Genomic DNA, 24,546 nt, shown 5'->3' with positions numbered 1-24,546 from the left:
CAGGGCAGCAGAAGAGGCTGCGGGGACAAGGAATTTGGCCGGATTTGTCTTTTTCTCCTTCCCAAGCTAGAGAATTCATTGCAGAGTATGTTCTGTAGCTAAAGAGATGTCCATGGCCATTTAAAACACTGGCTGAGAGCAGAAGACTGAGCAAAGCAGATTTCCCAAACCCAGAATCTCAGCAGCGGCCATTTTCCATTTCTTTCGTGCTTGAAAAATAAGCGAGAATTTTGAAAAATCAGCATGGCTACATCCCCAGGGGAGACTCAAATAAAGCATTAATTAAAGCAAAGAAAGGGAGGTGTCTTATTTGAACTCTGCTGAGCTGGATGGATTACCTATGAAAGCTGGCAGTGACAGGACAGCTGTGTGAAGAAGCCCGTGGCAGAAGCACCGGTGTCTTACACAAACAACAAGAGACAGGGCGGGAGACGCAAAGCCATAATTGCCAGATAGATTTCTTCCTCATGAGGCACTTGCTAAGTCAGCAGAAACCTGCCTCAATTTTCTGTTGCAAGGCACTGTGCTGTTAATTAAGGGGGGAAAAAAAAATTCAGCTATGCTTCCTGTCGCTTTTACAGCTCTTCAGCCTTATCCTGCAGGGAATACTGCTGGGCAGACCATTATATACCATATATATATATATATATATATATATATAAAATTTTTCTTCTCCATGTTTCTTCTTTTTTCCATGTATCATTGCAGAGAAAAAAATACAGCAATAATAAAAATGGACATGTATTAACATGAACATGGAGGTGTGGGAATATGAGAATGGCCTAGTGAGATTTCACTGTCCCAGCATTTAGTAGAACAATTTAAACCAGGGCTGCAGTTTAATTAAGATTTTGGGTTACTGGCTTTGTTGAGGTTCTAGAGGGAGAGCTGGGAAGCCATGGAAATCTTTATGCAACTTTCTGCTATGAGGGAAAGCGTATATTTTTCAGGTCAGAAAGCAAAAGTCCATTAATAAAAGAGGAGTAAGCTAAAATTCAGTAATAAAACAGGTAACACCCGTGACTACTGAGAACCCCACGGATTTAATTGCTTACAATAAGTAAGTGGCTACACCTACTTAAAATAGAATCCTACAAATCTTTGAGGCGGGAAAAGACCTTCAAGATCATCATGTCCAACCTTTGATTTACTTTTATTCACCATGATCTACTGGATCAATATAATCTGTATGTCGAAGCCATATTTAAAAATGCCTGGGTTATTGTCTGGGGTTATTGCCCCCACTCTGGATGCCAGGGCCATGGATGCCTCCTCCTCCATGCTGAAGTGACCATTTTACTGCTTGCAGATTACACAGGAGCAGAGGGAAAAAGCAATAGCCCCAAGAAGAGGGTCTTATGCTGTGCTCCAGCTAAGGCACAGTGCACCCCATCAAAAAAAAAAAGGGGTTCCTCACCCTCTTTCCCCTTACCTCTGGCACAGTTAGCTGAAATGTTCATGGTAAGGCAAAAAATTGGGTTTTTTTCTAGGAATTTGAGCTAAGGTTTTAATTACTGTTAATAAGGATGTGGATTTTCTGTCCTGCAAAAAGATTAGGAAAAATTCTCCAAGCCCCCGGAATGTGCCAAGCATGGGTACAAATAAACAGTTTTTTTGCCATGCAATCTAATTTTCCCTCTTTATTATTTGCTAATGATCTGCAGAAGACAAAAATCGCTGTGAAATACATGATCCCCTCCCTTTTCATTTTGAAAACACTGAGAAACCTCCATTCAAATCTTGGTTTGTGTTTTGCTCATTATTCCTTAAAAATTCATCAAAATCAATATGACTCCTTGTAGTGCAGCAGATCCTGCAAATTTTGCCTGGGAAGGGACTTTTTGATGTAAGAGCTCCTGCCAGCTCTAGTTCAGAGACTGGCACCTTAGCACATGCCGAAAGCACACAAAATCAGGGAGGAGGGGAAAGTAGGAGTTGCCCCACAAACCATCCTTGGGCTGTTTGGCTGCAGAGACATCACTGCTCTTCTGGGGCTTCACCTCCATCCCCAGCCCTGGCAAGAGAGGCAGCGGGGAGCAGGACCCGTGTGCACTAGGGGGTGATAGTGAAGGTCTGCCCATCTGTGGTGCCAGCCAACATGCTGTGCCTTCCCCAGCCCTCCTCAGCATTTTCCAGGGCCTCCCCAGGCACTCCCAGGGATTACTCAGCTCAGGGTGGTTTCAGTGCAGTGCCCTGGGTCAGAGCAGGATTTTGGACATGGCTCTGCTTACCCACATCACTTGGGCATGGCCAGTGAAAGCCAGATGTGGTGCTCAGGAGTGGATCTCCTTGTGCAGCTGGGGAAGATTAAATTCTCTTGTTAGCCACAGGGCAGCATGGGGTGGCACTTGGTACATTAGGCAGAGCTGAGAGAGGCTTTTGTAGTAAAAAAAACCAACAAACTTTGCTGGCCCCCAAAGTCTGCAAAGGTTCAGGAACCTTTCAGTAAACCTGGATTGAGCAGATTTATCATTTCAAGGAAGAGCCTCTTAAAACACTCTGGTATATGCATGATTTTGAGCCTAGACCCGGCCAAACTTGGCACTTTGGAAGTTTTGCTTTGGGTTTTTTGCATACAAATCCAAAACACAATGTAGACTCAGCAGGGAGGAACCGATGCAGACCAAAACTGCTGAGTTTTGCACAGCTCTAATTATAATCTCTTCACAGTGCTGGTTTTATTTATTATTGTTTGTACTGTGGTAGCAGTGCGGGGCTCCAACCAGCTCTGGGGCTGCACTGTGGAAAAGGGAAAAGGCAGGAGAAGGAGGCAGCATCCCCAGCCTGAAGAGTGCATATTGTAAATAAACAAAAAAGATAAAGAATGAAGGAAAGGCATAAAGCATGAAAGCAGAGCGATTGAGGGTGCTGGCAAGACAAGGCTTTTCTTTGCGTCTCTCTCACCCACACACACAAAATTTGTGTTTGTTTATCTTGTAAACTCTTTGGGGTCAGGTCTGCATTTTCCAAAATGTGTAGGGAGACGGGATGCAAGAAATGTGTGGAGAAATGAAGGTGCCGAGGGCAGCAGCAGAAGATCAGCAGCCCATGGGGCCATGATGCCGGATTTCGGCAGCGAGGGTGGGAGTAGGAGGAAGGTGGTGGGGAGGGAGGGCAGAGGAGGAGACTGGCTGCCCTCCTTAGCTTGGGTCACGTCAGAAAACCCACGCTGACAACCTAGGACAAGTCACCAGACCACTCCAAGCTGCAGATTCCTCTAGGGTTGAGCAGGGCTAAAGTGGCACAATTCTTCCTTGCTGTAAAGTGCTTTGAGATACTCAGGTGAAAGGTGTTGCAAGAGGAATGCAAAGATTTATTTTTCATAAACCTCTTCACATATTCTTTTCACTTAGGCCAAGTCAAGGCCTAAAGCCAGGAATTTTAGAGAAACATACTTCTCTCTAATTATATATACATATATATATATATATATATATATGAATATAAAAATACATTTGCAAAAGACGCCAAGGTATACTTTTTCAAAATGAAGCCTTAAGTTAGATTTCCTAAATCTATATATAGGATCTTAAATGAACAGCCAGATTTAAAATCAGGACACTTCATTAAAACTGAGTTCAGGAGTCCAGCTATAAGTTCTTACTTGAAGATGTTTTGCCACAAGCTAGCTGAAAGTTTCATATCTTAAAAGAAGTTTTTAATGTCTGGTTTTGTTTTTTATTTTTTTCCTCAAGGATTTAGGTGAAGGTTTGGGCCAGTTATTTAATCCCAGTTATTCACCATTCTGCAACTATTAATTAAAACAAACAGCTCTCTGAAGCTATTTCTCACAATGGGGAAGATTTATATCTTGAAACTGAAGCTTGTTTTTACACTATTTTCTGCACTGCGTAAACATCCAAGGTTGTTATTGCAGCAATCACCAACACAAGCTCTCAGAGCTCCTTGCCAGGCTTGTGATATTTATTGTTTGAAAAGCCCCAGCTCCTGGAGTGAAGTGATTAGATGAGAACCTCAGCTTTCAGTTCAAAAAATGAAAAAGTAATTTTGAGAGAAATGGGAAACCATGAGCAGAGTGCAGAGTCAAGGGTCCAAACATCAGAAAGAAAAGCAAAAAAAAAAGAAAAGCCCACATGTGTTATTATTTTTTGAAGCCTAAGGACACTTAAACCAACCTCCCCCTTATAATCTGGCAGAGGGGGGCTGACTCATGGCTTGTGGCTGCCAGGGCATGGCCGTGGCAGGGGTTACTCATCACCTTGGAGTGCCCAGAGGTTTTTCCCCAAGGGGCTGCTCACCCTCTGCTGAGCTGCATGTGTTTGTACTGCCAGGTGCTGGGCTCTAGCAACTTCTATTTTCATTTTATTTTTTTTCCTTTTTCCTTTCAAACCAACTTTCTGAAGCATTTGTTTATGAAAATATCCTGCACAAGGAATTAACACCGACTTGGCAAATAGAGACAATCGGTCAACTCCTGGTCCTTCCAAATCTTACAGGATCTCTTTAAGCTTTCAAAAAAAGAAGAAAACCAGAACTGTTCAAAAGTCTTGGCTGCTAAATAGTCAGTAAGGCCATAACAATGTAAAAGCAAATGTAAATATTATGTGATGAAATGTGTTTTTCAAAAAGCATTTTTTTACTCAGCAGTTAGATGGGCTTTATATACAACGGGATGATTCATTCCTGAAGGTAACTCCAGCCTATGAAACAACCCCCTACATATCATGACCTAAAATATCTATTTTATACAATGCTTTTACCTTGTGAAAGCTCATTCAGCCTCCTGATTTATGAAAGCTGTACTTCTCCCTGCTCTGCTCTCCACAAACCCTCGGGGGAGAGGAAAAAAATACAGAGCAGAAACCTGGCTAACTCCAGTGTGACTAAGGGGCATTAATATTGGAAAACCAATGCAAGGAGTGTAACAAAAACACAAGGAGGAGAAAAACAAGAATATTTCTGCATGGCAAAATAGCACGTGGTGAAACCTTATGTACACAAAAGGCAGGGTGGGTCCCAGATGAGGCAGCAGAGAGGAGTGTGGTCTTTTCAACTAGCTGAATGTGCAGACCACAGCCATGTTGCAGATTGTGTGGTTTGCATTTATTCATTTACAGGGGTACAATTCCCACCTCTCTTCAGGGTGCAGTTAAACCTGACTTCTCCTTCAAAGTGTGGCTTCAGGAATCAGGACAGCTATAGACCAGCAACAGATGCAGTCACAGCTCAGAGGAGAGATAAATCTCCTCTTGCAGGAGTGAGTAGATGCCAGAACACTCTGAAATCCCCCTCTTTACCAGAGAACCTTGCATTATGAATGTGTCTCTCTGCTGGGGCTTGGGTTATGCCTGCAATAATGACCCGGTATTGTCATATCTGTTTCAGACATACTTTGTGAGCTGGTGGAAGACAAATGTTGGACACACCAGTGCTGTCAGCTGCTCCAGTCCTCTTCAGGAACGCCATTCTTCCTACTCCTGCTGTTGATTCAGCCACACACCCTGCCAATAAACCGTAGCAATAGCTGCCTAACAGGTCATCCTCACTGCACAAGAGGGGGCAGTTTGCCAGCACGAGACAACTTAACCACCAACCGTGGCTGTTCCAGGATAACCAAATTCCCAAGGGTAATGGCAGCCCCTTCTGAACTGATGTCTTATCCCACTGAAGTCCTGGGGCTTCCCAGACCTTTGGAGTCACAGCTGATGAACACGAAAGTGCAGCCCAGTGCAGTCCCACAGTTCAGTTCTGGGCGTGCTGTTGTGGTCCAGAGTGAGCCAGCAGCAGGGTGTCCCCAGCTGGTGAAAGCCAGGCCAGGTGTGTCTGGGTGAGCTGCTGAGCACTGTTTTGTCAAGGTTACAAGGCAGGGCTGAAGTGTCCTCCAGCCTGTCACCACCTGCCCAGCGCTCACGTCCAGAGAGGTGCACAAAAGCAAACAGCTGGAACAGCTGGAAGGGAGGACACGACAAACCAGAGACTTCTCGTTTGCTTTTGCAGACAGATCAAGAGACAAAGACCCTTGATATCCCACAGTAATTGGGCAAATACCTCAAGGACAATGCTCATGTCTGTGAGATGTGGCTTCACAGAAGAGCTCACCACCTAATGCAGCCCAAAAAGGTGGCACAATCACACAGTTAAACTCAAGCACTGCTCCAGACTTTGGAGGCTGAACCTCAAGAATGCCCGGCCCAGAAAAACTCTGCCGCAAAGACAAAGCCAAACCAAGCCAGGCAGATTTGTAGATTGAAATGGAAATGCCCTCACTGTACTGGTTGCTTAATGCCATTTTATTTCTTCCCTCCCTTTTGAAGAGAACTGTTGTGTGAGCAAACAGAGCCTCAGTTTTCTGGTTGAAGCTCCTGACGCCAGCGATCCTCCACTTGCATGCGACTCGCAGCTATGTGGAAGTCATAGGGTCAATTTGTTTACCTTGCCTGTGGCAAGGCTTGGGTTCATCAGGTTAATTCCAATAGTCGCTAAAAGGTCTTGAAATTTTTTCTCTGGTGTCATATGGCTTTTGCTTTTTTTTTTTTTTCAAAGCAGGGGGTAGCCATGAACTGTTCAAAACATACCGAAGTAAACAACATTTTTCCCCATCAAGCTCATCCTGTGGATTAATTCATTTGCATTTCTGACCCTTTCAAGTGAAGGGAAGTCATACAGATATGAGCAGTCATTTAAGGATTTTAAGGGTTATGGTTCACATCATCCAAAATTGATACCAGGACTACTTGTTCCCAGAAAAAGGAAAGATTATGGTGGACATAACTAATGTTTTGGGAAAAATGGGGGATTTTTAATAATAATAGAAAAATATATTTTACAGCTGCTATTATTTGTTTAAGTTCAAAGCCTCTGGCACATCCACACTGATCTGTTGTGAATCACTTCTTTGTTTTTGGTGGTAAAATAGTTGATGTCATATTGCTGATTCTACTGGGTCTGGATTACTCTTGTTATCCTTTTAGATAATGGACCATTGAGCCCTGCGAACAAGTCTGCTGTCTGGTACCATCAGCTGATTTACATCAGATTTCTGAAATGGAGGAGTTCCAGTTCTTAGGGGTTGTGTGTATAGGAAAAGTAAGAACTTCACGACAATCAGGGCAACAAAACACTCTTTGGTCAAGAACCAGCCATCTTAAATACTACTGGGGTGAACTAGGCCTGGATACAGGAATGAGTTAATCCTGACATAAATGTCAATAATTTGCCATTAACCATGGCTATTGATTCTGCAGCCTGGCCTTAGGTGAAATTACTATGTGAAAAACCCCACAGTGGCAATAGCAACAAAGTACAGTTTTTTCTGGCAGGCTCTGTGAGCCCCTTCAATGCAGGAAGCAATAGATTATAAACAACTTTTATTTTAATCCCTGCAGGACGCATTGTGAGAGTCCAAAAACAAGACCTGTTTTTCTCAAAGCCCTCCAGAGGAAAAAAAGTTCTTGATATCCCAATACAATATCAAAGAGATCAGCAAGTAAAGAAAAACTATCTGTTCCTGGCAAGACATCAGAACAGCTCCCACAAGTTTATAGTTGTCCAACAGATCATCAAAAAAAGAGTTTTGCTTGGGTTCAGGACTTTTTAGTGCCAAGAGGTGGTGTTGATTGTGAGATGCTTGGTATTTTCAAGTGTGCCAGCCAAAGGACTGCTGAGGGATCACAAGTGGTCCTTAATATGTGAAATGTGTTATCTCTGGGCGATTTTATACATAAACTGGTCTTTCTGTGAGCAAAATGCTCCGTGGCATTCTCAATGCAGGCAGCTATTGTGCACCCTGCTATTCACCCAAAAAGTGTGCACAGATCTATTTTTTGTGAAAAAACCCTAATGTCTAATTCTTAGATGTACAGAAGTCCATCAATGTTTGCAGTGCTCACCATGACCACATCACAGGGGTTTATTTTCACAGATTTTTTTGGGCAGAGATGGAAGCAAGCCAACTTTTCCCTGGCACCAATGACTGGATAGGGGTTTTCTCCCCCGTCTTTCTCTTTTCTTCTCTCTGTTTGCACCTCCTGCCCGCTCCCCAGGCCAGTGACAAGGAGCTGATTGAGTGGCAGTGGCCAGGGGACAGCTGCAGGGGGCTCAGGCCCCCAGCAGCAAGGGACAAGTGCAGCCACCCCAGGGTCTGTGGTGTGCTCACAGCCATGGTGTGGGCTGGGCTGGGAGCTGGGCTGCCACACTGAATGGGGACTCAGAGAAAAGCAGCTAAAGGAACGAAAGGGACTGCTGGCTCTGAAGGAAAACTGCATTTAGGGGGTCAGCTGCAAATCTTTCAGAGCTCCCAGACAGTCAGGAGGTCAAGCTGTGCTGGGGAGGGCTCTGTGCTGAGCAGGGACAAACATGAGGTCTCTGGGAGCACAAGCACAAGGATTTGGGCAAATCTTCCTCAATGTCAGAGCAGGCTTTGACTCAGATGATGCTGTAAGGCCGTTTCCATCTTAACACAGAGCCTTGCCATCTGCTCTGAGTCATTTTACAGTCCCTATTGACCCTTCTTAGAGACTAGCAGAGTATGACACTTCTTTAAGGTGACCAAAGTGGTCAGTTACAAATGCTGTCCTGGCAATGCACAGCTTTCAAGAAACACCAGATGGGGGCTGGTGCTTGCCCACGACTTCGCAGAGCTGCTGGAGGGATGTAACACCTGGGCTAACTCTGAAGGAAGCTCCTTGTCACTGCGGAGTGCCCCATGCCCTCCTGTGTGTTCCCCACAGACCTTAGTCCTGGTCCTTGTCCCTCCAGTGCTGCGAGCTGGTGCTAGATGGTGTCTGTCCCCACAACTGCTTTGTGCACTCTGAGCTTCTGAGCCTCCACCTGGCACAACCCACCCCAAACATGTCCCAGACAAAATACTGGCAGTGCCAACATTCAAACCCTGTCACTTAAAGGTTCTGGTCCCACAGAAATGATGGCCGTGGTGAGGCTGCAGCCCTCCCCTCTCCAGGAGACTTCAGAAAAGCTCAGCTCTGACAACAGGCAGCGCTTACTTGACGTGTTGCCCGCGATCTGGTGAGTTATTAGCTTTGCAAAGCTCCTCAGCCATAGCTGCCCTGTCATCCTCCTCAACACCAATGTTCCTGTCATCTGTCGCTGGCTCCTGCCATTCTGCTGTTGAGATTGGAACTGGGTTTAGGCATGAGATTGGTGTGAGTGGGGAGTGAAAAAAACCCCGAGGTGGAAACAAGCCAGCAGGAAAAATCACACTGCACTGAGGAAGCAAGGGGGACAAGCCCTCCTCAGGGTCTGCCCCTCCCAGAGTAAGGTGGTTTGCTGGGCAGGTCAGATTGTTTGTTGGGAAATCCAGTTCCCACCGGCCACTGCTTTTGGGCGTGGCAGGGAGTTTTGGAAACGGCAGGAAGCAAATTCCATCTCTTGGAGATGAGCATGGAGTTCTGCAGATTGCTCTGAATGATGACACTCAAAAATGATTTTAGCTGTGCTTCATTCTCAGAGATTCCACCTGCATCCCTTGTGACCAAAATCCTGGGAGGGGAAATTCAGCTGGAGATGTTCATGAAACCATTTCCTACATCTTGGCAAAGAACGCCTTTGCAAGGGACTTAATGAGATTTTGTTTTGCTGCACAACTTTTTTCATATTGTGCTAGTCATTTGAAAGGGTAAATCACCCAGCTCTGGATATGCAATCCTAAAATAAAATAGTAGAAGAGTTGAAAAATGTTTCTCTAAATGGTTTTGACTGAATCATACTGCTTGATGATTTCTTTTTAGTGATATAAAAGGTATTCAGAATTTTCCTCTTTCCTTTTTCAAGCAAAGTTAACAACCCAAATTTCCAGCCTTTGATTTGTTTAAAAGTCTTTTACTACAAGCGAATAGATTTCAACCAAACCCTTTTCTAATGGGGTAAAAAAGTTAGTTTCAAGTTTTTTTATTAAAAAGGAAGAAAATTGATAAAGATAAGGAAACCCTCCTCAGTCTACTGTTCCATTCGTAATTACCTTTTTATTTTAAATCAGCTCAGCAACAAGGGTAAATAAAAGCCTGAATCCTAAGCATCTGTGACTTAAATCAACAACACAGCATGACAAAATGTGCAATTAGATTTGTGCACCTTTTAAAGAGGCAAAACCTCCTGGCTCTTTGCCACATCTTACAGGCTGGGAGAGGGGTCTGGGACACCTTAGGGTGTCTGCTGGGGGTGCCCAGCCTCCCACCCACCTCGATGGGCTCAGGCACAAGTCACTAGCCTGGCCTTTCCACTCAGGCTTTAGCAACTGGCTACAGTTTTCCCACTGTTGTTGAGGATTTAAAATGACATTTTTATGTGCCTGACCAAATTCTGAATGTGACTCAATCCTCCCCCAGCCCAGAGCTGTGTCCTCTGTAACAGAATAATGTTTAGGATTCGATTCATAGTCCACCAGGCGAGTATAATCAAAGTGACTCGGCAGGGTGTGGGCTGGGGGAACAAAAAACAAAGGGAAAAAAACCCAAACAAGCCACTCCTTCCCCCCCCAGCCCTTTCCTGGTACAGAACAGAGTGTCTTGTACTCCATTCAGCTGGCCTGGCTGCAATGGTTTTGTGCACAGGTACAGTGAGCTGCTGCTGCTAAAGAATCAGGGGAGGCCCTGTGATTTTGGGGATGAAATTCCCTGAGGCAGAGTGGATGGATGTGTTTCCCTGGGTCAGCCCAGGGTGACAACTCCTCTCTGTCCCTGTCCTGCCATGCCGTGGATGCTCTGTGTTTATGTGTGCGTGTGTGTGTGTGTATTTCTAGGGAAGTATTAAAAAAAAGGAAAAAAAAAAAAGGAAAAAAAAGAAACATTTTCAGGGGCTGCACAGAAACCGCTGCAGGAGTTGCTAGAGCAGTGTGCATACGCTCGAGAGGAATCCCTTTCAGTTCCTCTTTTCTTCAGCTTTATTTAAAAAGGGCTTGAAGGCTGGTTTAATTACGAAAACCAGCTCTCTAGACACCAAACAAAACGGCAGCCTATCCTAAGTTGGCACCAGGACAGATGCATATTTTGCTCCCTTCTCCATGCCAATCGGCGGTAGCTCATCCAGTATGTCAATCCAAGTTGGCTGTCTGAAATCCAACTTTAGTGGCCTGAAAATATCCCAGTCCGGCTTTGTTTCATGTGGTAAACAGCTTGCTCAGTTTATTTCTTCAACGTTCAAAACAAAAATCAACACACACCCTCCCCCCACCCGGCAAAACCCCCACATCACTACATATTTTGGTCATAGCCTCTCTTTGCATTTCACCCCACTGCAGGGTTTCCCTTTTTTCCCCCTCTGTATACACTGACCATGGAAGGCTGGCCAAACACGCTGCTTTTGAAAAGATAGGCCTGATTCTGCTGGGCACTGAGCTCTGCTGAATGGACTCAAAGTTAAGACCAAAACAGCAGAGTTCTGCAACAAAAAATGTTTGAGGCTGTTTCGTGCTTGCAGCTTTGCCAGCTCCTCTGAGCTGCCTGGCCATCTCCTGGATTCAGCTAAAATTGGGTCTGGCCACCTGTGGGAGCAGGCAGGGCTCAGGCATGGTGGCTTTGCAAAGAGGAGCCTTTGTGGAGGCTCCTTGGGGTTCAGCCCCCCATCCTGTAAAGGTTTGCTGGACAATGTGCATCAGGCAAGAATAGCAGGCAGTAGCAGGGAGGGTTTATCATGATTTACCATTGATGCAAATTCCCTCCCCTCCCTTCCCTTCCCCCTCTGCCATTTTATAAAGGGGCCCAGGCTCCCTAGTCAGCCAACAGGATCGGGATTGCCAAAAGAAAACAAACCCAGTGTGGGGAGGCTGCCCACAAAACACGGCTTAGTCAGTACTGTGGGGATGAGAGAAACCAAAGGGCCTCCCAAAGGCCAGGGATGGAGTACACTTCCCTTGATAATTCAACTCAAGAACTCATCTCTCCGGGTTTCTTACTGCCTGTTCCCTCACAAAGGAAATTGGACATCTCTGAAAACCTGAAATTGGGTCTCCACTTGCCAGCTCTCTAAGCAGAAGCAACAGTTTTCCACAGGCTACAGCTAAACCCTGGGAGATGATTAACAAGTCACTCGTCTGATTTTCACCTTTCCTGATAGCTTTGCAATTGACCCAGTGTTTACCAATACATTTATGGGTCACTGAAGAAGGAAAAAAGAGAGAGAGAATGTGAAGGGATGAAAAAGATAGATATCTTGGGGAAAAAAAAGGAGATTAAAAATGTCAGGGTAGCTGGAGAAATCCCTAGGAAATCAAGAGATATCCCCAACTATCACCTTTCTTCTTCCACCTTCCTAGTGGGAAGTTATATGGTGTTCAAACAAGGCAAGAGTGTGCCACCTTTTAATTACCATATTTATATGGATACTTTATACGGGTACTTCATATAGTGGAAATGCTGGACAAATATTAACTTTGAGTCTTTGGAACCTTTGGTTTAAAACAAAGAAGGCGTGGGGAAGCAAACACTGGGAGAAGAGGCTCAGTTCCAACTTTTACCCCATCAGTGAGTCCGACTGCAGAAGATGCCACTGAGCACAGAGCAGAATTCAGATGTACTGAGAGCAGTGCAAAGCCAAATGTTCTCTACTGCCCTGTGCCTTCTGCCCCAGTGCAAACCCTGCTTTGTGTTTACAGTGAGAGACCACAAGAACAGAACCGGACTGCAGGCAGCCTCTGTACCTCTTGGACTGGGCTTTTCCAAACACGGTTTTCATCTTCCGAACTGCAGGGCAGGGACACGGGACAGTCACTGCCTCTGTTCCAGTGCAGTGTTGCTGTTAAGCTTGGCAGGTTTGGTTAAAATCACCAGCAACAGGTGAGCAGCCCTGCCTTTCCCTGCCCTGCCTTTCCCTGCCCTGCCCTGCCCTGCCTGTGTGTGCTGGGATGGAGAGCTGTGGATGCTGCATGGCTTGGGAAGATCCCATTCCCTGAAAACAGAGTGTCATCCATCCTGATGCCACACTGCTGTGGGGAGAGAGGGTTTTGGGGATTAGGAGAGGAGAACACACCAAGCAGCTGTGGGAGGCACAACCCAGGGCCCTGCCCAGCCCAGTCGAGCCTGGGCAGCACAGGCAGGGTTAATTCTCACCACAGCACGCACTTCCCCTTTCCCCTCCCCGGAAAGAAAATAACATATTTCCTGCGAGGGGATGATGGCTTTGCAGTGCTCAAAGCAGCTCTCCCAGTGGCCAGGGGATTTTCCAGGCTGGAAGGCTTCAAAAGCCTGTGTTTTTCCACCAAAAAGGCACTTTCAGAAGTATCTCTTGGGTTCAATTTCAAATCGCTCCAGTGAGGAACACACAGATTCATCTGGCTTCTGTACTATCCCAATAGGATAAAGGCACGGAGGGTTATGCTCCCAAAGGACATCTGCCTGTTTGCAGGCAGTTATCAGGAAATGCACATCAGCACATGTAGGCAGACACATGGGTGCGTTGAGAAAGTGCCTGGTTGCTGGATAAGTCTGGTGGAGCTTTTATCTCTTGGGAAAAATGATTCATGATGCACTGCCTGTTGAAACTCACAGGCATTTGATTTCTTCACTGCCTCCCAGGAAAAAGAGCAGAAGCTCCTTTTAGATAGTTGAGGAGGAAGGGGAGAGGAGAAGCAGAAGGAAAAAGAAAGGAGAAAAGGAGGGTGAGCATGATTTGCTGGTGAAATCTCAGCACGGAGACTTGGTATCATTTCACTGGAAGTGGGAATTCCATGCTCCTGCCTTTGAGAGTGGGGATGGTGAAGGTTGAAGGAGCAGAGATCTGCCCTGGGTGAGAGAGGGTTTGCTGTGCCACTGCCAGGCAGCCCCACTGACCCCTCAGGTGCAGGCAGCCTGGCTCTGGAGGGCTGTCAGCAGGAGGGTGGCAATGGGAACGTGTCTCCTGGAGAACCATGGCACCCTCAGGGATACAGGCCCATCTCCAGCTCAGGAACATTTTGATACCAATGGGAAACAAAAGCAAAAGTCATTTGCTGCCCTGGGTGCAGCAATGCAGCTGTGGTTAATGGAGGCACAGACATCCAGAGGACAGGGAGGATTGCCAAAGCCAGGCATTTTCAGTCAGCCAGCAATACCTGGCTTTTTTTTTTTTTTTTTTTTTTTTTTTTTTTTTTTAATCTGGAGGCTGGCCATCCACAAAGTCTGGCCCCCTTCTCTGCTCTCAAGTTTCTCCCCAGGATTTAGATCTTAACACCTCCAAATGCAACTTGGCTTCCTTCCTAGAAGGAGCAGGCCTGTGGGAAAGGGGTTGCACAATGGCAACACTTTGGTTCAGCAGGGACAACAAACCTGCAAACCTTTTCAAGCCCAAAACCAGGGTGATTAGCCTTTATCCAGGAGGGACAACCCCGTGTCACTGGAGCAGCTTCCATTCCCAGAGCTGAAGGAGTTGGGCTTCCTCTCTGTTTCACATCTGCACAGATGGAGAGGGCACAGTGTTCCTACTTTGTATAATAATGTCTTATTTGCACAGTAATCTCAGCTGTGGGAAGGAAATGTCTGCTCTGGCCCAAGTTGGGAGCTGTTAAAAATCTGCCAGATCCCATGCTAGAGGTGGCTGCATTTCAGTGGTGGGAAAAGTGATTTTCATATTGTTCTGGCATGGTTCTTATAAACTGAACTTCTGTAACACTTCGCTTTGAGATCCATTTTGCCTTCTCTAGGCCTGTGGTGCAGGACCATCAGTTTGTAAAATTGACTGAGAGGAATGCTATAATGAGTTTGTTTGTCAGAGTTTCTTTTTGTCCTTCTGTTTCATTCCTCTTGAGATAATCAGAGTTGACTTTTGCATGTGACACTTGAATGGTTTTCAAAACTATCTGCCCTCAACAAGACCAAACTCACTTGCACAGTTATGTCAGTGAAGTGTGTTTTTGACACACGTGCAGATGCAAATGACTGTTTTATGAAGATTGTCTTGTGAAAATGACAATAACTTTGCCTGCCAATGAGCTGTGCCACTGGGTGCCATTTAAAATCAGATCCTTTCCAAGGCTGAGGTGAACGTTCAGCATGAAGACTTCATGAACCAGCGTCAGCAGCTCTTTTTCCTTGCTCCTGAATTTGTGGGCACTTTTTTCTGCTTGTCATACTGTGGGCCCACGTAGCTGTGTGGCTCACAGGAAACGGATAGAGGAAACTGATGCAAGTCAAAGATAGTTCAGAAAACAAAAATGGTTATTATTCAGCAGGATCCATTCCCTGACCTGCTCCATTGCACAGCCCCACGAGCAGTTGTGCTGGCACAGTGCAGAAGGTGCTGCGAGGGTGGAACAAGGTGATCAAGGCTTCACAGAATCCCAGGATGGCTCAGGCTGGAAGGCATCACAGCAGCTCATCTGATCTCACCTCTCTGCTCCAGCAGGGTCAGAGCACATGGCACAGTTCTGGAGTACCTCCCGTGACTGAGACTCCCCACCCTCTCTGGACAATCTGTGCAGTGCCCGGGCACTGCCCAGGGAACAAGTTTTTCCTTCAGGAGAAGGAAGGTTCCTGATGTACAGGAACCTTCTGTACATCACTTGCTACCCATTCCTCTTATCCTACTTCTTGGCACCTCTAAAAAGAGCCAGGTCCATCCTCTGACCCCTCCCTGCAGATACTGACAGCCATTGATAAGACTGAAGCAGTTGCAGCCTGGGTTTCTTCTCAGATATTCCCACGATTTATTTCTGCTGATCTGTTTGCACAGTCTTTTCCAAGGAAACATCTCACCCTCAATCTCACCCTAACAGAGCATCAGAAGCAAGCATAGACTCACCTGGACATGCCTGAGGCTGCAGCTCAGGCAGTCCTCAGGGTGATGCCGTGTTCTGGGCCCACAAAACAGCCTGGCAGAAGAAGGGCAAACAAAGAGCAGCCTGTTTCCTGTGGCTTTTGCTTGTACAGCTTAAACCATCCATGCCATTAAGGACAGGCTGTACTGGTGGCACACAGGAACTTCCCAGCTGGTGTGTGAGATCTGCTGTACAACCTTGTAAGGTCTGATGGGAAAACCATTTAGTTCAATTCACATTTTGCCCTGCATCTTGTCCCTCTTCTTATACAATTCCAGGGAGCAGCTGAGCTTTTTTGCTCGTATAATAATACTTAAAAAAACCCAAAAAACAAAAAACCAACCCATACCCAAAAAAACAAAACCCAGAGGAAATTAAACCACAAACAACTATATTCAAAAAACAAAGGGTCTGGCTGCTGCCCAAGAAAACAAGGAAATTTAAAGATAAAGCAAAGTGTCCTTATTTCACCCTGTTGTGCTTAAGGATGCCTGGGCTTTCCAAAGAAGGCAAGACACGGCTTGTCCCTCTCTGCCAGGGAGTGGCCAGCAAAGGCCAGGCCCTCCCAGCAGATGAGCTGGACTTATCCCCACTCCTTAATGGGAAAGTCATGCAGCAGTGTTGGAACCCAGATGGTGGAATGTGAAAGACCTCTCAGCCGTGTGTGCCGCTGGGATGGATCAGGACTAAATGAGCCCAGACTCTGATGGGCATGGAAAAGAGGCAGACTCAAATGGGATAAATGTCCCTCAAGCCCACTGATGATGTTTTGAAGGAGCAAATGGGCCTTTTAAAAATTTTATTCTTTTGTGATACCAGTTTTACTATCACAGGCTTCCAGAAAAGCTAACTCTTATTGTTTCTATTAGTAAATCATAATTATTTTAGCAAAATCTATTTTATTTATTCTTGAATAATTTGAATGTCAAAGGATTTCCTCTATCCTCCTTCAGTGCTTACGTGGCCCCGGTGGATGTCTGTGCTTTCATTTATGATGAAATTAAAAGCCATAGGCAGTGGCCTGGAATGGGAAGATGTTCCAGACCCCTGGGAAACAATATACCAACCCCCACCCGTGACATCTGCATTCCTGTGAATGCTTCTTGCAGGTGCATGTCCTGGGACAGGGTAAAATGCACACATCTGATTTTGATGTTCACTTTGCCTGCTGAAAGCCCATTAAACAAATGAGCTGCATGCTTTTTTTCTGCTATTCTCTCACTGTCGTGTTTAGACTCTACTAAGACTCCTGTGCTCGGACCCATCAATATTTTAAGCCAGGAACTGGAAGACCAGCACAAAGACAGTCCTTTCAAACCTCCTCTGTCTTAAAGACAGAAATTGTTTCCAAGTGCTCAGAACATTTTACCAACTTTTCTTTTTGATAATGCCCTTTTCTAATCCACGAATCAGAGGTGGACCCAGGTCTTAGCGCTGACTTCATTTATAAGCACAGAGATAACGGAGTGCAAAAGCTACCCTCTCCTTGCAGCTCCATTGGCAGAACCAGCTGCTCTGAATCCAAGCTTTTTGGTGGTTTGCAGGGGCACTGGGGACCTAGAAGCCATCTCTGAGGAAGCACTCGCTGCTCTGAAAAGACAAGCTCCCCCAAGGTGGCCAGCCAAGAACGTCTGGGGAACCTCAGCTCCCTGGAAGGCTGGGAACATGGGGAGCTGAATTGGGCCTCCCATATCCCAGCTGACAGCCCTAATTTCAGACCTGCTGATTATTCTGGGGTCAGGTTTTCTTTTTTTTTGACACATATAATTTCAAAGGATCTCAGTTTCAACTCAACATGAATGAGGGAAATTTGTGGAAGATTGAAAAAATTTGGCAGGATGGAAAAGCTCTTTCTCACCCATCTAAAGTCCTGTGTTTTCTCCTGGATGAGAGTAGGAGTTTTCAAGCTTATCTAAATTTTCCCAGCGGAAGTGAAGACTCCTTCCCAGTGGAGTAGAGAGAATAGCTTGCTTTTCTCACTTATCTTTTGTTGAGCCTTCAGAAGCGGCACAGAGACCTCCCTGAGCTGGATACTGTTCAGTGAGAGGGACAAATGCTGATATCCAGCATGGGGGCTCCTATGTCCAATTGCTCCAGAGGCACTCCTTTGAAATGTCTCTATGGCCAAAACTGACACCTTTTCTTATTCTTGTCCTGAGGAATCAATGCATCTGACAGGAGATTGTTGCACCATTTCAGAGCCATTTGTGTCAGATACTGATGTCCAGACTTAACAGTTCTTACCAGCTGCTGAATAAGAACACCTTTTCCAGTGATTCCTAATTCACTGAAGGAGTGCAGTGCTGCCTAAGCCTTTTGGCATCTGGGCCCTTGTCATTATGTTTCAGTGATTGGGTTGCAGTGCAGGAAGCCGTTGGAGAATTAGTTTGAACTGGACACACTCACAGATAACTCTGCTAAAAACGTCTTCCTCTTCAAAAGCTTTGTGTCTGCTGTGCCTGTTTGCTCCACAGTTTGCAGCATGGACTTTCTCCAAGGAAGCCTCCTTCCAAGCCCAGTCTCTGTGGAAGCTGGCACAGAGTCCCTGCTGTGGGTGACTCAGTGGGGAGCGTGCACAGCTCCGTGTTCCCAAACGTCAGCTCTTTGCCTGCCAGCAGCATCCCAAGTGCATTTCCCAACGAGAGAAGGACGAACAGGGCGGGCATCTGTCTCACACTGACATTCATCAGCAGCCTGAGAGGCACAGCTCCAGTGTGTGAACGCTCTGCTCAGAGCCAGGGCTGCAGCACTCCTCCCCTGTGGCTCTGACTCACGGCCCTGCCCTGCAGCGGGGTGGTGGCTGTGAGCTCCATGGGATTAGGCAGCACAGGTGGCACCACCTGCTGCAAAGCCCCAGCTCACCCCCAGTGACTCCCAGACGGGTCAGAGCCGGCTCAGTTGCTGAAGGGGAAGTGGCCAAGGGGACAATGGGCTCCTTGTAGCTGTTCAGCAGCATCCCTGCCTTTGCCACGGGCTGGCATTTGGCACAGCTCGTTGGGCTGGGTGCAAATGGGGCGAGCGGTTTTGGCTGAGCCCCTCTGGAAAGGTGTCAGGAAGAGTCAAAGGTTTGTGTTGATCTCTAACACAGAGTGGGGCTTTCTCTTTGCCATGAGATCCGTGGTGATGTGAACCACTGCAGCCTCTGTCACAGCCACTGCAGGTCAGGGGTTTACAGCTGCTGCTCTCCTTTATTCCTGTGCTTTCCTCGCCGTGCTTTCCACTCCTTTGGATGAAGTACCTAACTCTAGGCACGTTTCTTTGGGGAGAGCCCAAAACCTCCCTAGAGCCAAGGTGTTGCACCCTGACAGTGCTGCTACCTTTGCCTGCAGCCTAAGGATTTAGGCCAGTGGGGTCACCTATTGATAAAGTCACCACTGAGTGTCCCTGTCACTGTCATTGCTGACCACAAGACCCATTTGGAGCAAGGGAACTGGCAGTGGAGTCCAGCACTGCCAGGTGACACACCCAGAACCTGCAGCCCTACTCCTTAGGATCTTCTGTGTTGGTAGATGGGAATTGCTTGTGGCATTTTTAAACAAATCCCACGTGGAGGCCAATCCAAAGTCTGTGAGTCTCACTACAAACCTCACCTCTGGGCACCCTCTCCTCTGTATCCCTCAAGCATACAAGAGGTGGGAGCCCCCAAGCCAGACCCCCTGAACTCCACCCTTTAGCTGGCTGGCTGCACTGCAGAAGAGTCTTGGGGTTCAGAGGATTGCTAAGGGAGCCTTTTGTTTTTATCCTCATGCAGCTTCTTTGTATTTTTTACCAGGGCCCCAATATCTCGTGCAGATGAATGCTGTATGCTCCATGAGCATGTGCTGTTTGGCTTGGCTTTAACAGCCAATAGAGTGATTACAGAAATCAAAGGGGGTGTGACATCCTCTATCCCATGCCACAGAGGTCGCTACCACAGCCACCTCTCTTCATGAGCTTTGCCAAAAAGCCAGGCACCTGCAGACTGACCCCAAAGCAAAGCACAAAGCCTGCTTTAGTACATCACTGCCCGGATTTCTTGTACTGTGCCATCCCACAGTGCCAAGATTACACATGGGGAACCAAGACTAAACTCTGCTTCTTGTGGAAGGGCCCTTTGATAGTTCCAGGAGGAGGTCTGTAGGTGAAGTAGGGAGTGCAAACACCTGAGAGCCCAAACCAGCTCCAGGAAACTGAGGAGGAGGACTGATAAATTTACCCATATTCATAGCTTCAAGCTTCCTTTTTAATTAAAAGAAAGTCCAAGTAACTTTCACTCTACAGCTCCCAAATGATGAGACTTTTCTAATTTTATCTTGTCCTCACACATTGTAGCTATGGTTTGTATATGCAGTCCAAAGAATGCAAGGGTTTGAAATTTTTGGAGGGCAATGTAAGTTCATTTAAAAATTCCAGAGTATCCTTAAGTGATGAGTATTCATAGTAATGCCAGAGTCAGGAGGAGCAACTGGCACCATTTGTCAGAGTTCATCCTTCAGGCAGCTCACTTGGGATCAATTTGATTTCAGGTAAGCCAGCTGAGAAAATAAGGAACTGTGTTCCCTGCAAGTCCATTTCTAAACACAAGGACATTCTGATCTAACATATCTGTGTGAGTCTAGAGAGAGCTTCATCTTGTGGGGCTTTTGTTCAGTTTTCTTCATTTCCTGAGAACACATCCTGCAACAAATGCTCAAAACCTAAAATCCTGATGACATTAAAATGCCTAGATTCATTTACTTCCCTGAATGTCATGTGGTGGGAAGACGAGACAGATTTTCTTGCCTCTGGCCTAGTCCTGCCTTTCTGATCTGGAGATGTCGGCACCTCTAAAGCATCTTGGCTTGGCATTTGCTTTATCTGTTGTTTGCACAGATACTGCTCTGAATAGTACTTTATTTTTTGTGGTACCAGATGGCTGGATATTAAAGGAGGAAAACACTAGTGGAAGAGACATTTGTCTTTTCTGAAGAACAACAAACAGAGCTCAATGTTGACCTACAGCCTCCAGCTGTCTGGTGGACTGGCTGCCCCAAGCTGCAGAATATCCATCCTTGCTGCAGCCAACCTCCCAGCATTCCCATGCATTCACACTCCACAGCTTGGGTCATTTCAGGGCTGATACTCTGAAAAGTACCCAATGCAAAATAATGAAAATCATAGCAATGTTTTCAGCCCTTGATTGAGCTACTTGGTTTCTACAGCTGGTGTGTACAAGTCCTTGCACTTGTGTGTGCTGTAGGGTTTTTAGGAGTGTCACTAAATTGACAACAAGTGTCAGTTAGGGAGGCAAGAGGAGGAAGAAAAGGTTTCTGCTGTCACACAACAGTTTAACTGAGCAGGAACAATGCATGACTTTTAAATGCTCATATCTTTAATGCTGCTTTGACATATTAATGTATCTTTAATACATTAAAGTTAAAAAAGACAGATTCCTTAAAGCTCCAGCCATACCTCTGCTGTCTTATTATAAAACCACAAGAAGTCAGGAAAGGGAAACTTTTAAGTTATGCATCTTATTATGGCTTATGTTGCACACCTGATAGCAATCAATTTTAAAATGTTAAGCATTAGTACTTTTAAACTGTCTTTTATTATTCAATAGATTTTTCATTAGCCATTGTTATTAATTATTATGCTTTTAAATTATTATATTTTTCTGTTGTTTACTTCATTACAGCCTGGGAGTCTCCTGAAATCAGCTGCCAGTCCTTTCACATCTGAAGGACCTCACTAGGACCACGTCTTTCATCAGAAAGTGGCTACCCAGGAGTGCAGCAACAGGCTGGTTGTGCAAACCCCAGTGGCTGAGGAAAGGTCAGTTTTCTCCTTTCTCCAAGGGATGCAGACTCACATCTCTAGTGGTGACTGCTCTCACAGATTTCTGGAAAGAAACTGAGCCCCCACTGACTCCCGCTAAATGCATCTTTCATTGCTGGCAGTCATGTGCAGTGGGCTGAGTAGGAAGGCTGGGAATGACCTTCCTCTCTCAGGACAGCTCAAGGAGTTTGACACTCGCAGGGGAGAAATCTGTGTCTGGCCCCCAGCCCCAGAAGCTGGAGTCAGAGCCCCTGCAGTCCCTAGAGGAATGCAGGCATTGTTGAAGCAGGAGTCACAGCACCCTGTCACCCCCTGGGCTCGGCAGGAAAGCCACCCTGACCACAGCGATCACACAGAGCATCATTCAAGGGGCTGCTCAGAGACTGCCGAATGAATCGAGCCATTTGTGTGAAATGTGTAGAAAAATGCCACATCTGTGGCCATGATAGGGCCTAGGACTGAGGCAGGCACTGAGCAGCACAGTCCAGGGGCACTGCTGGTCACACCCTGAAGCACAGACAAGCACATTTGTACACTTCTGTGCACAGAGCTGCGGGTGCTGGGGATGAGTGTTGAGTGTGAGGTGCTAAAGTCTTATTTTGGGTGCCTAAGGCCTCATAGAGCTCTAGATATGCCTACAAAAAGCCCATTTGCACCCAGAGAAATGCCTTTGTAATGACAAGGAGAGGCTGCCAGTGCTACACTAACCAGGCCTGGGGCCAGAGTGCTCTGTGTCAGAGGAGGGAGCCCGGGAAGAGGACTGGAATGACACTCCCTGCCTTCCCTGGGACACTCCCAACAGGCAGATAGAACACACAGAATTCTCCAGCCTGTCTCCACCTGGCTGAACACACTCAATGGAGAGGTCACAGGGGTGACAAGTCCCTGTCCAGCACAGCAGACATGTCTGCTTTGTGACTGCCCCACTTGACATGTCCCCAAACCCAAAGGTAATTGGTAATTTCCTACTCAAGCAACAGGATAAAACTGCTTACTTTTTGTGTTGCAGAGGGAAGGCTTGGTTTCACTAATACTTTGCTACTGCTGGTGTATTCCCACCTGGGTTGCTTCAAAGTGCTCCTGCCTGCTTCCTTGGATGACAGAGACAACCCCAAGGTGCCCTTGGACAGCAGGTGACAGTGGAACTGAGCAGTGACAATGACAGTGGTTCTCTCCTGTGGAGGTATCAGCCTATGTCCCACCTCAAAACTGCTTCCAGAAAGGAAGAGAGGCTGGTTATTGGGCATGGGAGACTCTCTGCTCCTGAGGGAACAGAAAGGCCCTTATGCAGACTGGATCTACTTGGTCCCGTTGGTTTTTGCTGTCTCCCCAGCACCCAGGTTAGAGATGTGGAGATAACGAAGATAAATCTTCCCAACCTTGGTGCAGCCCTCAGATTGCTATTCGTTACTGATATTCCAACTGGACAACAATGTTCCTACAAGAAGTCTGAGGTCAGTCAAGAGACTTCAGGGCCTTAGGGGGACTGGTTAAGGGACCTGGAGCATAAATAGTGCTCCTCTCTGTCCTTCTGGTGGCAAGGAATGAGAGAAGAAACAGGAAGGCCCTGCAGATCAATAGCTTGCTTTGAGCCTGGTGTCAGGGGCAGAATTTTGGGTTTTTTTTGATTGTAGAATAATAGACTCATTCAAGCTGGAAAAGACCCCTCAGATCATGGTGGCCATGCCTTGGCTTATCTCTAGCAGGTCTGGTTTTCTCTCTTTCTTCCTTCAAGTCTAGTGCAAAGCTGTTTTCATGAGCCCTGCTAACTCCTGCACAAAAATCCTTTTCCCTCTTTCAAGCAGATGGACCCTGTTTGTCACCAGCAGGGGACATCTCACTCTTTGAACTTCCTAAGGAGAGGTGGGGTCAGGCTGTTCTCCCAGGTTACAGGTGACAGGACAAGAGGTAACACCAGGGGAGGTTTAGACTGGATGTTGAAAAACCTGCTCACTGAAAGGGTTTTCAAGCACTGAAAGAGTGGTCAGGCATTGGAATAAGATGCCCAGAGGGGTGGTGGACTCACAAGAGGTGTCTGGATGTGGCACCTGGGGACATGGTTTCAGGGTGGTTATGGTGGTGCTGGTTAATGGTTGGAATAGGTGATTTTGAAGGTCTCTTCCACATTGATGATCCTGTGGGATAACCCCAGGATCAAATCCTACTTGCTGTCCAAGCAGCACTTGCCCAGAAGCATAGGCAGTAAATGCAGAGCACTGTGCTCAACCAAAATTAAGGAGCTCTGTGGACATGCTGATATATCCAGCCATTAGGACGGGATAAATTTGGTGTAATGCCTTGTAAGAATCTGTTTGTCACTTCCAGATACTCGTGCTTGTAGCTGGTTACTGAGCTTGGGGGCTCAGATGTAAGTAATTAATGTCCTGGCCCTGTTAACATTCCACTTTCTTCCATTCTGATGAAGCATCCCATTGTAAAGCAGACAACAATGAAAAGCATGTCCATTTTCAAATTGTTTAAATATATTAATCATACAGGCCAGGGTGGATTTTCATTAATCATTTTTAAAGTTGTGTATGGGGGGTGGGATTAGCTGACAGAACTGTGCAATGTCACTGCCAAAAGCCCGGACTCTTTTAGTAACTGTGTATGAAATTAGAGGAAAAAAAAAATCTTTAGCTTAGTGACCAGACCAAAAAATATTTTTACAGCTGCCAAGGTTCTCACTGCAGATATAAACCAGAATCTAAAGGGATCCTGTGTATGTGTGTGCTGCACTATGACATCCTGCTTCCAACAGCACTGGCATTAGTTTGGTTGGAGGCTGAGGTGGAAGGGGAGGGCAAGGGCTTGGCAGCAGTTGCACCCTGGCCAGCGCTGTGTTGTAAACCCAAACAAAATCATTTAGGGAGACAAGTCTCATGCCATGAGTAGCTGTTGTATTTAGAGTGTGCGTAATGGCTGTGGAGGGGCTGGGTTTACTCCTGTGTCCCCCAGGGGTGGGGTGAGGCTGGGCTGTGAGGAGATGCTGCTCCTGGGAGCAAGTGCAGAATCAGAGTCACAGAATAACAGAACTGACTGGGTTG

General features: G+C 46.4%; 1 protein-coding gene across 3 annotated transcripts in view; it reads right to left on the bottom strand.

Moving 5' to 3' along the window:
* LOC119708305 (potassium voltage-gated channel subfamily KQT member 1-like) overlaps positions 1-24,546 on the bottom strand; it is a 417,378-nt gene that overhangs the window by 12,173 nt on the left and 380,659 nt on the right. The gene's annotated exons all lie outside the window — the stretch shown is intronic.

This window comes from Motacilla alba, chromosome 1A (genome assembly GCF_015832195.1).
Source record: "Motacilla alba alba isolate MOTALB_02 chromosome 1A, Motacilla_alba_V1.0_pri, whole genome shotgun sequence".
In the NCBI taxonomy this organism is placed as follows: Eukaryota; Metazoa; Chordata; class Aves; order Passeriformes; family Motacillidae; genus Motacilla; species Motacilla alba.
The sequence above is the reverse complement of the archived record's forward strand: the minus strand, read 5'-3'. Positions and strand labels throughout refer to the sequence as shown.